This window comes from Triticum dicoccoides, chromosome 6B (assembly GCF_002162155.2).
Source record: "Triticum dicoccoides isolate Atlit2015 ecotype Zavitan chromosome 6B, WEW_v2.0, whole genome shotgun sequence".
In the NCBI taxonomy this organism is placed as follows: Eukaryota; Viridiplantae; Streptophyta; class Magnoliopsida; order Poales; family Poaceae; genus Triticum; species Triticum dicoccoides.
This window is the reverse complement of record NC_041391.1, coordinates 16,675,222-16,688,883: the sequence shown is the minus strand read 5'-3', so window position 1 is coordinate 16,688,883 and position 13,662 is coordinate 16,675,222.

Sequence of the window (13,662 nt, the reverse complement as noted above, 5' to 3'; positions counted from 1 at the left end):
GGGGATGAGTTCCGTTAGCACGACGGCGTGGTGACGATGATGATGTTCTACCGGCGCAGGGCTTCGCCTAAACTCCGCGACGATATGACCGAGGTGGAATATGGTGGAGGGGGGCACCGCACACGGCTAAGGAACGATCACGAAGATCAACTTATGTGTCCTAGGGTGCCCCCCTGCCTCCATATATAAAGGAGGGAGGGGGAGGTGCGGCCGGCCCTCTTGCCTTGGTGGAGAAGGAAAGGGGGGAGGGGAAAGAGGAAAGGGGGGCGCCGCCCCCCCTCCTTGTCCTATTCGGAGTAGGGGGAGAGGGGGCGCGCGGCCTGCCCTGGCCGGCCCTCCTCTTCTCCCTCATGGCCCATGTAGGCCCAATAACCCCCGGGGGGTTCCGGTAACCCCCGATACTCCGGAAAAATCCCGGTTTCTCCCGGAACATTTCCGATATCCAAATATAGGCTTCCAATATATCAATCTTTATGTCTCGACCATTTCGAGACTCCTCATCATGTCCTGGATCACATCCGGGACTCCGAACAACCTTCGGTACATCAAAATATATAAACTCATAATAAAACTGTCATCGTAACGTTAAGCGTGCGGACCCTACGGGTTCGAGAACTATGTTGACATGACCTAGAACTACTCTCGGTCAATAACCAATAGCGGAACCTGGATGCTCATATTGGCTCCTACATATTCTACGAAGATCTTTATCGGTCAAACCGCATAACAACATACGTTGTTCCCTTTGTCATCGGTATGTTACTTGCTCGAGATTCGATCGTCGGTATCTAATACCTAGTTCAATCTCGTTACCGGCAAGTCTCTTTACTCGTTACGTAATGCATCATTCTGTAACTAACTCATTAGCTACATTGCTTGCAAGGCTTATAGTGATGTGCATTACCGAGAGGGCCCAGAGATACCTCTCCGTCAATCGGAGTGACAAAACCTAATCTCGAAATACGCCAACCCAACATGTACCTTTGGAGACACCTGTAGTACTCCTTTATAATCACCCAGTTATGTTGTGACGTTTGGTAGCACCCAAAGTGTAACTCCGGTAAACGGGAGTTGCATAATCTCATAGTTGCAGGAACATGTATAAGTCATGAAGAAAGCAATAGCAATATACTAAACGATCAAGTGCTAAGCTAACGGAATGGGTCAAGTCAATCACATCATTCTCCCAATGATGTGATCCCGTTAATCAAATGACACCTCTTTTGTCCATGGCTAGGAAACATAACCATCTTTGATAAACGAGCTAGTCAAGTAGAGGCATACTAGTGACACTATGTTTGTCTATGTATTCACACATGTATTATGTTTCCGGTTAATACAATTCTAGCATGAATAATAAACATTTATCATGATATAAGGAAATAAATAATAACTTTATTATTGCCTCTAGGGCATATTTCCTTCAGTCTCCCACTTGCACTAGAGTCAATAATCTAGTTCACATCATCATGTGATTTAACACCAATATTCATATCTGTATACGATTAACACCCATAGTTCACATCGTCATGTGATCAACATCCAAAGGGTTTACTAGAGTCAATAATCTAGTTCACATCGCTATGTGATTAACACCCAAAGAGTACTAAGGTATAATCATGTTTTGCTCGTGAGAGAAGTTTAGTCTACGGGTCTGTCACATTCAGAGCCGTATGTATTTTGCAAATATTCTATGTCTACAATGCTCTGCATGGAGCTACTCTAGCTAATTGCTCCCACTTTCAATATGTATCCAGATTGAGACTTAGGGTCATCTGGATCGGTGTAAAAGCTTGCATCGATGTAACTCTTTATGACGAACTCTTTTATCACCTCCATAATCGAGAAACATATCCTTATTCTACTAAGGATAATTTTGACCAATGTCCAGTGATCTACTCCTAGATCACTATTGTACTCCCTTGCCAAACCAGGGCAGAGTATACAATAGGTCTGGTCCATAGCATGGCATACTTTTATAGAACCTATGACTGATGCATAGGGAATGACTTTCATTCTCTTTCTATTTTCTGTCGTGGCCGGGTCTTGAGTCTTATTCAATTTCACACCTTTGCAACATAGGCAAGAACTCTTTCTTTGACTGTTCCATTTTGAACTATTTCAAAATCTTGACAAGGTATGTACTTATTGAAAAACTTATCAAGCGTCTTGATCTATCTCAATAGATCTTGATGCTCAATATGTAAGCAGCTTCACCAAGGTCTTTCATTGAAAAACTTTTTATTCAAGTATCCTTTTATGCTATCCAGAAATTCTATATCATTTCCAATCAACAATATGTCTTGCACATATAATATCAGAAATGCTACAGAGCTCCCACTCACTTTCTTGTAAATACAGACCTTTCCAAAAGTCTGTATAAAACCATATGCTTTGATCAACTCATCAAAGCGTATATTCTAACTCCGAGATGCTTGCACCAGTCCATTGATGGATCATTGGAGCTTGCACACTTTGTTAGTACCTTTAGGATTAACAAAACCTTCTGGTTGCATCATATACAACTCTTCTTTAATAAATCCATTAAAGAATATAGTTTTGACATCCATTTGCCAGATTTCATAACATGTGACAATTGCTAACATGATTCAGACAGACTTAAGCATCGCTACAATTGAGAAAATCTCATTGTAGTCAACACCTTGAACTTGTCGAAAACCTTTTTGTGACAAGTCGAGCTTTGTAGATAGTAACACTACTATCAGTGTCCGTCTTCCTCTTGAAGATCCATTTATTTAACATGGCTTGCTGATCATCGAGCAAGTCAATCAAAGTCCATACTTTGTTCTCATACATGGATCCTATCTCAGATTTCATGGCCTCAAGCCATTTCGCGGAATCTGGGCTCATCATCGCTTCCTCATAGTTCGTAGGTTCATCATGGTCTAGTAACATGGCTTCTAGAACGGGATTACCGTACCACTTTGGTGTGGATCTTATTTTGGAAGACCTACGAGGTTCGGTAGTAACTTGATCTGAAGCTTCATGATCATCATCATTAACTTCCTCACTAATAGATGTAGGCATCATTGGAACTGATTTCTGTGATGAACTACTTTCCAATAAGGGAGAAGGTACAATTACCTCATCAAGTTCTACTTTCCTCCCACTCACTTCTTTCGAGAGAAACTTCTTCTCTAGAAAGGATCCATCTTAGCAACGAATAACTTGCCTTCGGATCTGTGATAGAAGGTGTACCCAATAGTTACCTTTGGGTATTCTATGAAGACGCACTTCTCCGATTTGGGTTCGAGCTTATCAGGTTGAAAACCTTTTTCATATAAGCATCGCAACTCCAAGTTTTAAGAAACGACAGCTTAGGTTTACTGCTAAACCACGGTTCATACAGTGTCGTCTCAACGGATTTAGATGGTGCCCTATTAAACGTGAATGCAGCTATCTCTAATGCACAACCCCAAAACGATAGTGGTAAAACCGATAAGAGACATCATAGATCGCACCATATCTAATAAAGTACTGTTATGACGTTCAGACACACCATTAAGCTGTGGTGTTCCAGGTGGCATGAGTTTGAAACTATTCCACATTGTTTTAGTTGAAGACCAAACTCGTAACTCAAATATTTGTCTCCGAGATCAAATTGCAGAAACTTTATTTTCTTGTTACGATGATTTTTCCACTTCACTCTGAAATTCTTTAAACTTTTCAACTATTTCAGACTTATGTTTCATCAAGTAGATATACCCGTATCTGCTCAAATCATCTGTGAAGGTTAGAAAATAACGATACTTGCCACGAGCCTTAACACTCATCGGATCGCATACATCGGTATGTATTATTTCCATCAAGTCAGTAGCTCGTTCCATTGTTCCGGAGAACAGAGTTTTAGTCATCTTGCCCAAAAGGCACGGTTCGCAAGCATCAAATGATTCATAACCAAGTGATTCCGAAAATCCATCTTTATGGAGTTTCTTCACGCGCTTTACACCGATATGACCCAAACGGCAGTGCCACAAAATAAGTTGCACTATCATTATTAACTTTGCATCTTTTGGCATCAATATTATGAATATGTGTATCACTACGATTGAGATCCAACAAACTATTTTCATTGGGTGTATGACCATCGAAGGTTTTATTCATGTAAACAGAACAACAATTATTCTTTCTCTTTAAATAAATAACCGTATCGCAATAAACATGATCAAATCATATTCATGCTCAACGTAAACGCCAAATAACATTTATTTAGGTTTAACACTAATCCCGAAAGTATAGGGAGTGTGCGATGATGATCATATCAATCTTGGAACCACTTCCAACACACATCGTCACTTCACCCTCAACTAGTCTATGTTTATTCTGTAACTCCTGTTTCGGGTTACTAATATTTAGCAACCGAATAAGTATTAAATACTCAGGGGCTACTATAAACACTAGTAAGGTACACATCAATAACCTGTATATCAAATATACCCTTGTTCACTTTGCCATCCTTCTTATCCACCAAATATTCAGGGCATTTCCACTTCCAGTGACCATTTCCTTTGCAGTATAATCATTCAGTTTCAGGCTTTGGTCCAGCTTTGGGCTTCTTCGCAGGAGTGACAACTTGCTTGTCATTCTACTTGAAGTTTCCCTTTCTTTCCCTTTGCCCTTTTCTTGAAACTAGTGATCTTGTCAACCATCAACACTTGATGCTCTTTCTTGATTTATACCTTCGTCGATTTCAACATCACGAAGAGCTCGGGAATCGTTTTCGTCATCCCTTGCATATTGTAGTTCATCACAAAGTTCTACTAACTTGGTGATGGTGACTAGAGAACTCTGTCAATCACTATCTTATCTGGAAGATTAACTCCCACTTGATTCAAGGGATTGTAGTACCCAGACAATCTGAGCACATGCTCACTAGTTGAGCGATTCTCCTCCATCTTTTAGCCATAGAACTTGTTGGAGACTTCATATCTCTCAACTCGGGTATTTTCTTGAAATATTAACTTCAACTCCTGGAACATCTCATATGGTCCATGACGTTCAAAACGTCTTTAAAGTCCCTATTCTAAGTCGTTAAGCATGGTGCACTAAACTATCAAGTAGTCATCATATTGAGCTAGCCAAACATTCATAACATCTGCATATGCTCCTGCAATAGGTCTGTCACCTAGTGGTGCATTAAGAACATAATTCTTCTGTGCAGCAATGAGGATAAACCTCAGATCACGGATCCAATCCGCATCATTGCTACCAACATCTTTCAACACAATTTTCTCTAGGAACATATCAAAATAAACATATGAAAGCAACAATGCAAGCTTTTGATCTACAACATAATTTGCAAAATACTACAAGGACTAAGTTCATGATAAATTTAAGTTCAATTAATCATATTACTTAACTCCCACTTAGATAGACATCCCTCTAATCCTCTAAGTGATTACGTGATCCATATCAACTACACCATGTCCGATCGTCACGTGAGATGGAGTAGTTTCAACAGTGAACATCAATATGTTGATCATATCTACTATATGATTCACGCTCGACCTTTCGGTCTCCGTGTTCCGAGGCCATATCTGTTATATGCTAGGCTCGTCAAGTTTAACCTGAGTATTCCGCGTGTGCAATTGTTTTGCACCCATTGTATTTGAACGTAGAGCCTATCAAACCCGATCATCACGTGGTGTCTCATCACGAAGAACTTTCGCACCGGTGCATACTCAGGGAGAACACTTCTTGATATTTAGTGAGAGATCATCTTAAAATGCTACCGTCAATCAAAGCAAGATAAGATGCATAAAGGATAAACATCACATGCAATCAATATAAGTGATATGATATGGCCATCATCATCTTGTGCTTGTGATCTCCATCTTTGAAGCACCGTCGTGATCACCATCGTCACCGCCGCGACACCTTGATCTCCATCGTAGCATCGTTGTCGTTACACCATCTATTGCTTCTATGACTATCGCTACCGCTTAGTGATAAAGTAAAGCAATTACAGGGCGTTTGCATTTCATACAATAAAGCGACAACCATATGGCTCCTGCCAGTTGCCGATAACTTCGGTTACAAAACATGATCATCTCATACAATAAAATATAGCATCACGTCTTGACCATATCACATCACAACATGCCCTGCAAAAACAAGTTAGGCGTCCTCTACTTTGTTGTTGCAAATTTTACATGGCTGCTACGGGCTGAGCAAGAACCGTTCTTACCTACGCATCAAAACCACAACGATAGTTCGTCAAGTTAATGCTGTTTTAACCTTCGCAAGGACCGGGCGTAGCCACACTCGATTCAGCTAAAGTGAGAGAGACAAACACCCGCCAGTCACCTTTAAGCACGAGTGCTCGTAACGGTGAAACCAGTCTCGCGTAAGCGTACGCGTAATGTCGGTCCGGGCCGCTTCATCTCACAATACCGCTGAGCCAAAGTATGACATGCTTGTAAGCAGTATGACTTGTATCGCCCACAACTCACTTGTGTTCTACTCGTGCATATGACATCTACGCATAAAACCAGGCTCGGATACCACTGTTGGGGAACGTAGTAATTTCAAAAAAGTTCCTACGCACATGCAAGATCATGGTGATGCATAGCAACGAGAGGGGAGAGTAATGTCCACGTACCCTCGTAGACCGTAAGCGGAAGCGTTATGACAACGCGGTTGATGTAGTCGTAGGTCTTCATGATCCGACCGATCCAAGTACCGAACGTACGGCACCTCCGAGTTCAGCACACGTTCAGCTCGATGACGATCCCCGGACTTCGATCCAGCAAAGTGTCGGGGATGAGTTCCGTCAGCACGACGGCGTGGTGACGATGATGATGTTCTACCGGCGCAGGGCTTCGCCTAAACTCCGCGACGATATGACCGAGCTGGAATATGGTGGAGGGGGGCACCGCACACGGCTAAGGAACGATCACGAAGATCAACTTATGTGTCCTAGGGTGCCCCCTTGCCCGCGTATATAAAGGAGGGAGGGGGAGGTGCGGCCGGCCCCCAAGGGGTGCGCCCCCCCTCTTGCCTTGGTGGAGAAGGAAAGGGGGGAGGGGAAAGAGGAAAGGGGGGCGCCGCCACCCCCTCCTTGTCCTATTCGGACTAGGGGGAGAGGGGGCGCGCGGCCTGCCCTGGCCGGCCCTCCTCTTCTCCCTCATGGCCCATGTAGGCCCAATAACCCCCGGGGGGGGGGGGGGTCCGGTAACCCCCGGTACTCCGGGAAAATCCCGGTTTCTCCCGGAACGTTTCCGATATCCAAATATAGGCTTCCAATATATCAATCTTTATGTCTCGACCATTTCGAGACTCCTCGTCATGTCCTGGATCACATCCGGGACTCCGAACAACCTTCGGTACATCAAAATATATAAACTCATAATAAAACTGTCATTGTAATGTTAAGCGTGCAGACCCTACAGGTTCGAGAACTATGTAGACATGACCTAGAACTATTCTCGGTCAATAACCAATAGCGGAACCTGGATGCTCATATTGGCTCCTACATATTCTACGAAGATCTTTATCGGTCAAACCGCATAACAACATACATTGTTCCCTTTGTCATCGGTATGTTACTTACCCGAGATTCGATCGTCGGTATCTAATACCTAGTTCAATATCGTTACCGGCAAGTCTCTTTACTCGTTACGTAATGCATCATTCTGTAACTAACTCATTAGCTACATTGCTTGCAAGGCTTATAGTGATGTGCATTACCGAGAGGGCCCAGAGATACCTCTCCGTCAATCGGAGTGACAAAATCTAATCTCGAAATACGCCAACCCAACATGTACCTTTGGAGACACCTGTAGTACTCCTTTATAATCACCCAGTTACGTTGTAACGTTTGGTAGCACCCAAAGTGTTCCTCCGATAAACGGGAGTTGCATAATCTCATAGTTACAGGAACATGTATAAGTCATGAAGAAAGCAATAGCAATATACTAAACGATCAAGTGCTAAGCTAACGGAATGGGTCAAGTCAATCACATCATTCTCCCAATGATGTGATCCCGTTAATCAAATGACAACTCTTTTGTCCATGGCTAGGAAACATAACCATCTTTGATAAACGAGCTAGTCAAGTAGAGGCATACTAGTGACACTATGTTTGTCTATGTATTCACACATGTATTATGTTTCCGGTTAATACAATTCTAGCATGAATAATAAACATTTATCATGATATAAGGAAATAAATAATAACTTTATTATTGCCTCTAGGGCATATTTCCTTCGCTTACAGCTCCACCGTTTAATAAAAACATGTATCCGGTTTGCGATTTAGAGTCGTCCGGATCAGTGTCAAAGCTTGCATCGACGTAACCATTTACGACTAGCTCTTTGTCACCTCCATAAACGAGAAACATATCCTTAGTCCTTTTCAGGTATTTCAGGATGTTCTTGACCGCTATCCAGTGATCCACTCCTGGATTACTTTGGTACCTCCCTGCTAAACTTATTGCTAAGCATACATCAGGTCTGGTACACAGCATTGCATACATGATAGAGCCTATGGCCGAAGCATAGGGAACATCTTTCATTTTCTCTCTATCTTCTGCTATGGTCGGGCATTGAGTCTGACTCAACTTCACACCTTGCAATACAGGCAAGAACCCTTTCTTAGCCTGATCCATTTTGAACTTTTTCAAAACTTTATCAAGGTATGTGCTTTGTGAAAGTCCAATTAAGCATCTTGATCTATCTCTATAGATCTTGATGCCTAATATGTAAGTAGCTTCACCAAGGTCTTTCATTGAAAAACTTTTATTGAAGTATCCCTTTATGCTACCCAGAAATTCTATATCATTTCCAATTAACAATATGTCATCTACATATAATATCAGAAATGCTACAGAGCTCCCACTCACTTTCTTGTAAATACAAGCTTCTCCAAAAGTCTGCATAAAACCATATGCTTTGATCATACTATCAAAGCATTTATTCCAACTCCGAGATGCTTGCACCAGTCCATAAATGGATCGCTGGAGCTTGCACACTTTGTTAGCACCTTTTGGATCGACAAAACCTTCCGGTTGCATCATATACAACTCTTCTTCCAGAAAACCATTCAGGAATGCAGTTTTTACATCCATTTGCCAAATTTCATAATCATAAAATGCGGCAATTGCTAACATGATTCGAACAGACTTAAGCATCACTACGGGTGAGAAAGTGTCATCGTAGTCAACCCCTTGAACTTGTTGAAAACCTTTTGCAACAAGTCGAGCTTTGTAGACAGTTATATTACCATCAGCGTCAGTCTTCTTCTTGAAGATCCATTTATTCTCAATGGTTGCCGATCATCGGGCAAGTCAACCAAAGTCCATACTTTGTTCTCATACATGGATCCTATCTCAGATTTCATGGCTTCAAGCCATTTTGCGGAATCTGGGCTCATCATCGCTTCCTCATAGTTCGTAGGTTCGACATGGTCAAGTAACATGACTTCCAGAATAGGATTACCGTACCACTCTGGTGCGGATCTTACTCTGGTAGACCTATGAGGTTCAGTAGAGACTTGATCTGAAGTTTCATGATCAATATCATTAGCTTCCTCACTAATTGGTGTAGTTGTCACAGAAACTGGTTCTTGTGATGAACTACTTTCCAATAAGGGAGCAGGTACAGTTACCTCATCAAGTTCTACTTTCCTCCCACTCACTTCTTTCGAGAGAAACTCCTTCTCTAAAAAGGACCCGAATTTAGCAACGAAAATCTTGCCCTCAGATCTGTGATAGAAGGTGTACCCAATAGTCTCTTTTGGGTATCCTATGAAGACACATTTCTCCGATTTGGGTTCGAGCTTATCTGGTTGAAGTTTCTTCACATAAGCATCGCAGCCCCAAACTTTAAGAAACGACAACTTTGGTTTCTTGCCAAATCACAGTTCATAAGGTGTCGTCTCAACGGATTTTGATGGTGCCCTATTTAACGTGAATGCGGCCGTCTCTAAAGCATAACCCCAAAACGATGGCGGTAAATCAGTAAGAGACATCATAGATCGTACCATATCCATTAAAGTACGATTACGACGTTCGGACACACCATTTCGTTGTGGTGTTCCAGGTGGCGTGAGTTGTGAAACTATTCCGCATTGTTTCAAATGTAAACCAAACTCGTAACTCAAATATTCTCCTCCACGATCAGATCGTAGAAATTTTATTTTCTTGTTACGATGATTTTCTACTTCACTCTGAAATTCTTTGAACTTTTCAAATGTTTCAGACTTGTGTTTCATCAAGTAGATATACCCATATCTGCTCAAATCATCTGTGAAGGTGAGAAAATAACGATACCCGCCGCGAGCCTCAATATTCATTGGACCACATACATCAGTATGTATGATTTCCAACAAATCAGTTGCTCGCTCCATAGTTCCGGAGAACGGCGTTTTAGTCATCTTGCCCATGAGGCACGGTTCGCAAGTACCAAGTGATTCATAATCAAGTGATTCCAAAAGTCCATCATTATGGAGTTTCTTCATGCGCTTTACACCGATATGACCTAAACGGCAGTGCCACAAATAAGTCGCAATATCATTATCAACTCTGCATCTTTTGGTTTCAACATTATGAATATGTGTATCACTACTATCGAGATTTAATAAAAATAGACCACTCTGTAAGTGTGCATGACCATAAAAGATATTACTCATATAAATAGAACAACCATTATTCTCTGATTTAAATGAATAACCGTCTCACATCAAACAAGATCCAGATATAATGTTCATGCTCAACGCTGGCACCAAATAACAATTATTTAGGTCTAAAACTAATCCCGATGGTAGATGTAGAGGTGGCGTGCCGACCGCGATCACATCGACTTTGGAACCATTTCCCACGCGCATCGTCACCTCGTCCTTAGCCAATCTTCGCCTAATCTGTAGTCCCTGTTTCGAGTTGCAAATATTAGCAACAGAACCAGTATCAAATACCCAGGTACTACTGCGAGCATTAGTAAGGTACACATCAATAACATGTATATCACATATACCTTTGTTCACTTTGCCATCCTTCTTATCCGCCAAATACTTGGGGCAGTTCCGCTTCCAGTGTCCATTCTGCTTGCAGTAGAAGCACTCAGTCTCAGGCTTAGGTCCAGACTTGGGTTTCTTCTCTTGAGTAGCAACTTGTTTGCTGTTCTTCTTGAAGTTCCCCTTCTTCTTCCCTTTTCCCTTTTTCTTGAAACTGGTGGTCTTATTGACCATCAACACTTGATGCTCCTTCTTGATTTCTACCTTCGCAGCCTTTAGCATTGTGAAGAGCTCGGGAATAGTCTAGTCCATCCCTTGCATATTATAGTTCATCATGAAGCTCTTGTAGCTTGGTGGCAGTGATTGCAGAATTTTGTCAATGACACTATCATCAGGAAGATTAACTCCCAGTTGAATCAAGTGATTATTATACCCAGACATTTTGAGTATGTGTTCACTGACAGAACTATTCTCCTCCATCTTACAGCTATAGAACTTATTGGAGACTTCATATCTCTCAATCCGGGCATTTGCTTGAAATATTAATTTCAACTCCTGGAACATCTCATATGCTCCATGACGTTCAAAACGTCGTTGAAGACCCGATTCCAAGCCGTAAAGCATGGCACACTGAACTATCGAGTAGTTATCAGCTTTGCTCTGCCAGATGTTCTTAACGTTGTCGGTTGCATCTGCAGCAGGCCTGGCACCCAGCGGTGCTTCCAGGACATAATTCTTCTATGCAGCAATGAGGATAATCCTCAGGTTATGGACCCAGTCCGTGTAATTGTTACCATCATCTTTCAACTTAGCTTACTCAAGGAACACATTAAAATTCAACGGAACAACAACACGAGCCATCTATCTACAACAAACATAGACAAGCAAAATACTATCAGGTACTAAGTTCATGATAAATTTAAGTTCAATTAATCATATTACTTAAGAACTCCCACTTAGACAGACATCTCCCTAGTCATCTAAGTGATCACGTGATCCAAATCAACTAAACCATGTACGATCATCATGTGAGATGGAGTAGTTTCAATGGTGAACATCACTATGTTGATCATATCTACTATATAATTCATGTTCGACCTTTCGATCTCCGTGTTCCGAGGCCATATCTGTATATGCTAGGCTCGTCAAGTTTAACCTGAGTATTACGCGTGTGCAACTGTTTTGCACCCGTTGTATTTGAACGTAGAGCCTATCACACCCGATCATCATGTGGTGTCTCAGCACGAAGAACTTTCGCAACGGTGCATACTCAGGGAGAACACTTCTTATTAATTTAGTGAGAGATCATCTTAAAATGCTACTGTCAATCAAAGCAAGATAAGATGCATAAAGGATAAACATCACATGCAATCAATATAAGTGATATGATATGGCCATCATCATCTTGTGCTTGTGATCTCCATCTCCAAAGCACCGTCGTGATCACCATCGTCACCGGCGCGACACCTTGATCTCCATCGTAGCATCGTTGTCGTTACGCCATCTATTGCTTCTACGACTATCGCTACCGCTTAGTGATAAAGTAAAGCAATTACAGGGCGTTTGCATTTCATACAATAAAGCGACAACCATATGGCTCCTGCCAGTTGCCGATAACTTCGGTTACAAAACATGATCATCTCATACAATAAAATATAGCATCACGTCTTGACCATATCACATCACAACATGCCCTGCAAAAACAAGTTAGGCGTCCTCTACTTTGTTGTTGCAAATTTTACATGGCTGCTACGGGCTGAGCAAGAACCGTTCTTACCTACGCATCAAAACCACAACGATAGTTCGTCAAGTTAGTGCTGTTTTAACCTTCGCAAGGACCGGGCGTAGCCACACTCGGTTCAACTAAAGTTGGAAAAACAGACACCCGCTAGTCACCTGTGTGCGAAGCACGGCGGTAAAACCAGTCTCGCGTAAGCGCACACGTAATGTCGGTCCGGTCCGCTTCATCCAACAATACCGCCGAACCAAAGTATGACATGCTGGTAAGCAGTATGACTTGTATCGCCCACAACTCACTTGTGTTCTACTCGTGCATATAACATCAACGCATAAAACCTAGGCTCGGATGCCACTGTTGGGGAACATAGTAATTTCAAAAAAATTCCTACGCACACGCAAGATCATGGTGATGCATAGCAACGAGAGGGGAGAGTGTGTTCACGTACCCTCGTAGACCGAAAGCGGAAGCGTTATGACAACGCGGTTGATGTAGTCGTACGTCTTCACGATCCGACCGATCCAAGCACCGAACGTACGGCACCTCCGAGTTCAGCACACGTTCAGCTCGATGACGATCCCCGGACTCCGATCCAGCAGGGTGTCGGGAATGAGTTCCGTCAGCACAACAACATGGTGACGATGATGATGTTCTACCAACGCAGAGCTTCGCCTAAGCACCGCAGCGATATGACCGAGGTGGAATATGGTGGAGGGGGGCACCGCACACGGCTAAGGAACGATCACGAAGATCAACTTGTGTGTTTAGAGGTGCCCCCTGCCCCCGTATATAAAGGAGGGAGGGGGGAGGTGCGGCCGGCCTCCTAGGGGTGTGCCTGGAGGAGTCCTACTCCCACCGGGAGTAGGACTTCCCCCTCTTGCCTTGTTGGAGAAGGAAGGGGGAAGGGGGAAAGAGGAAAGGGGGGCGCCGCCCCCCCTTCCTTGTCCTATTC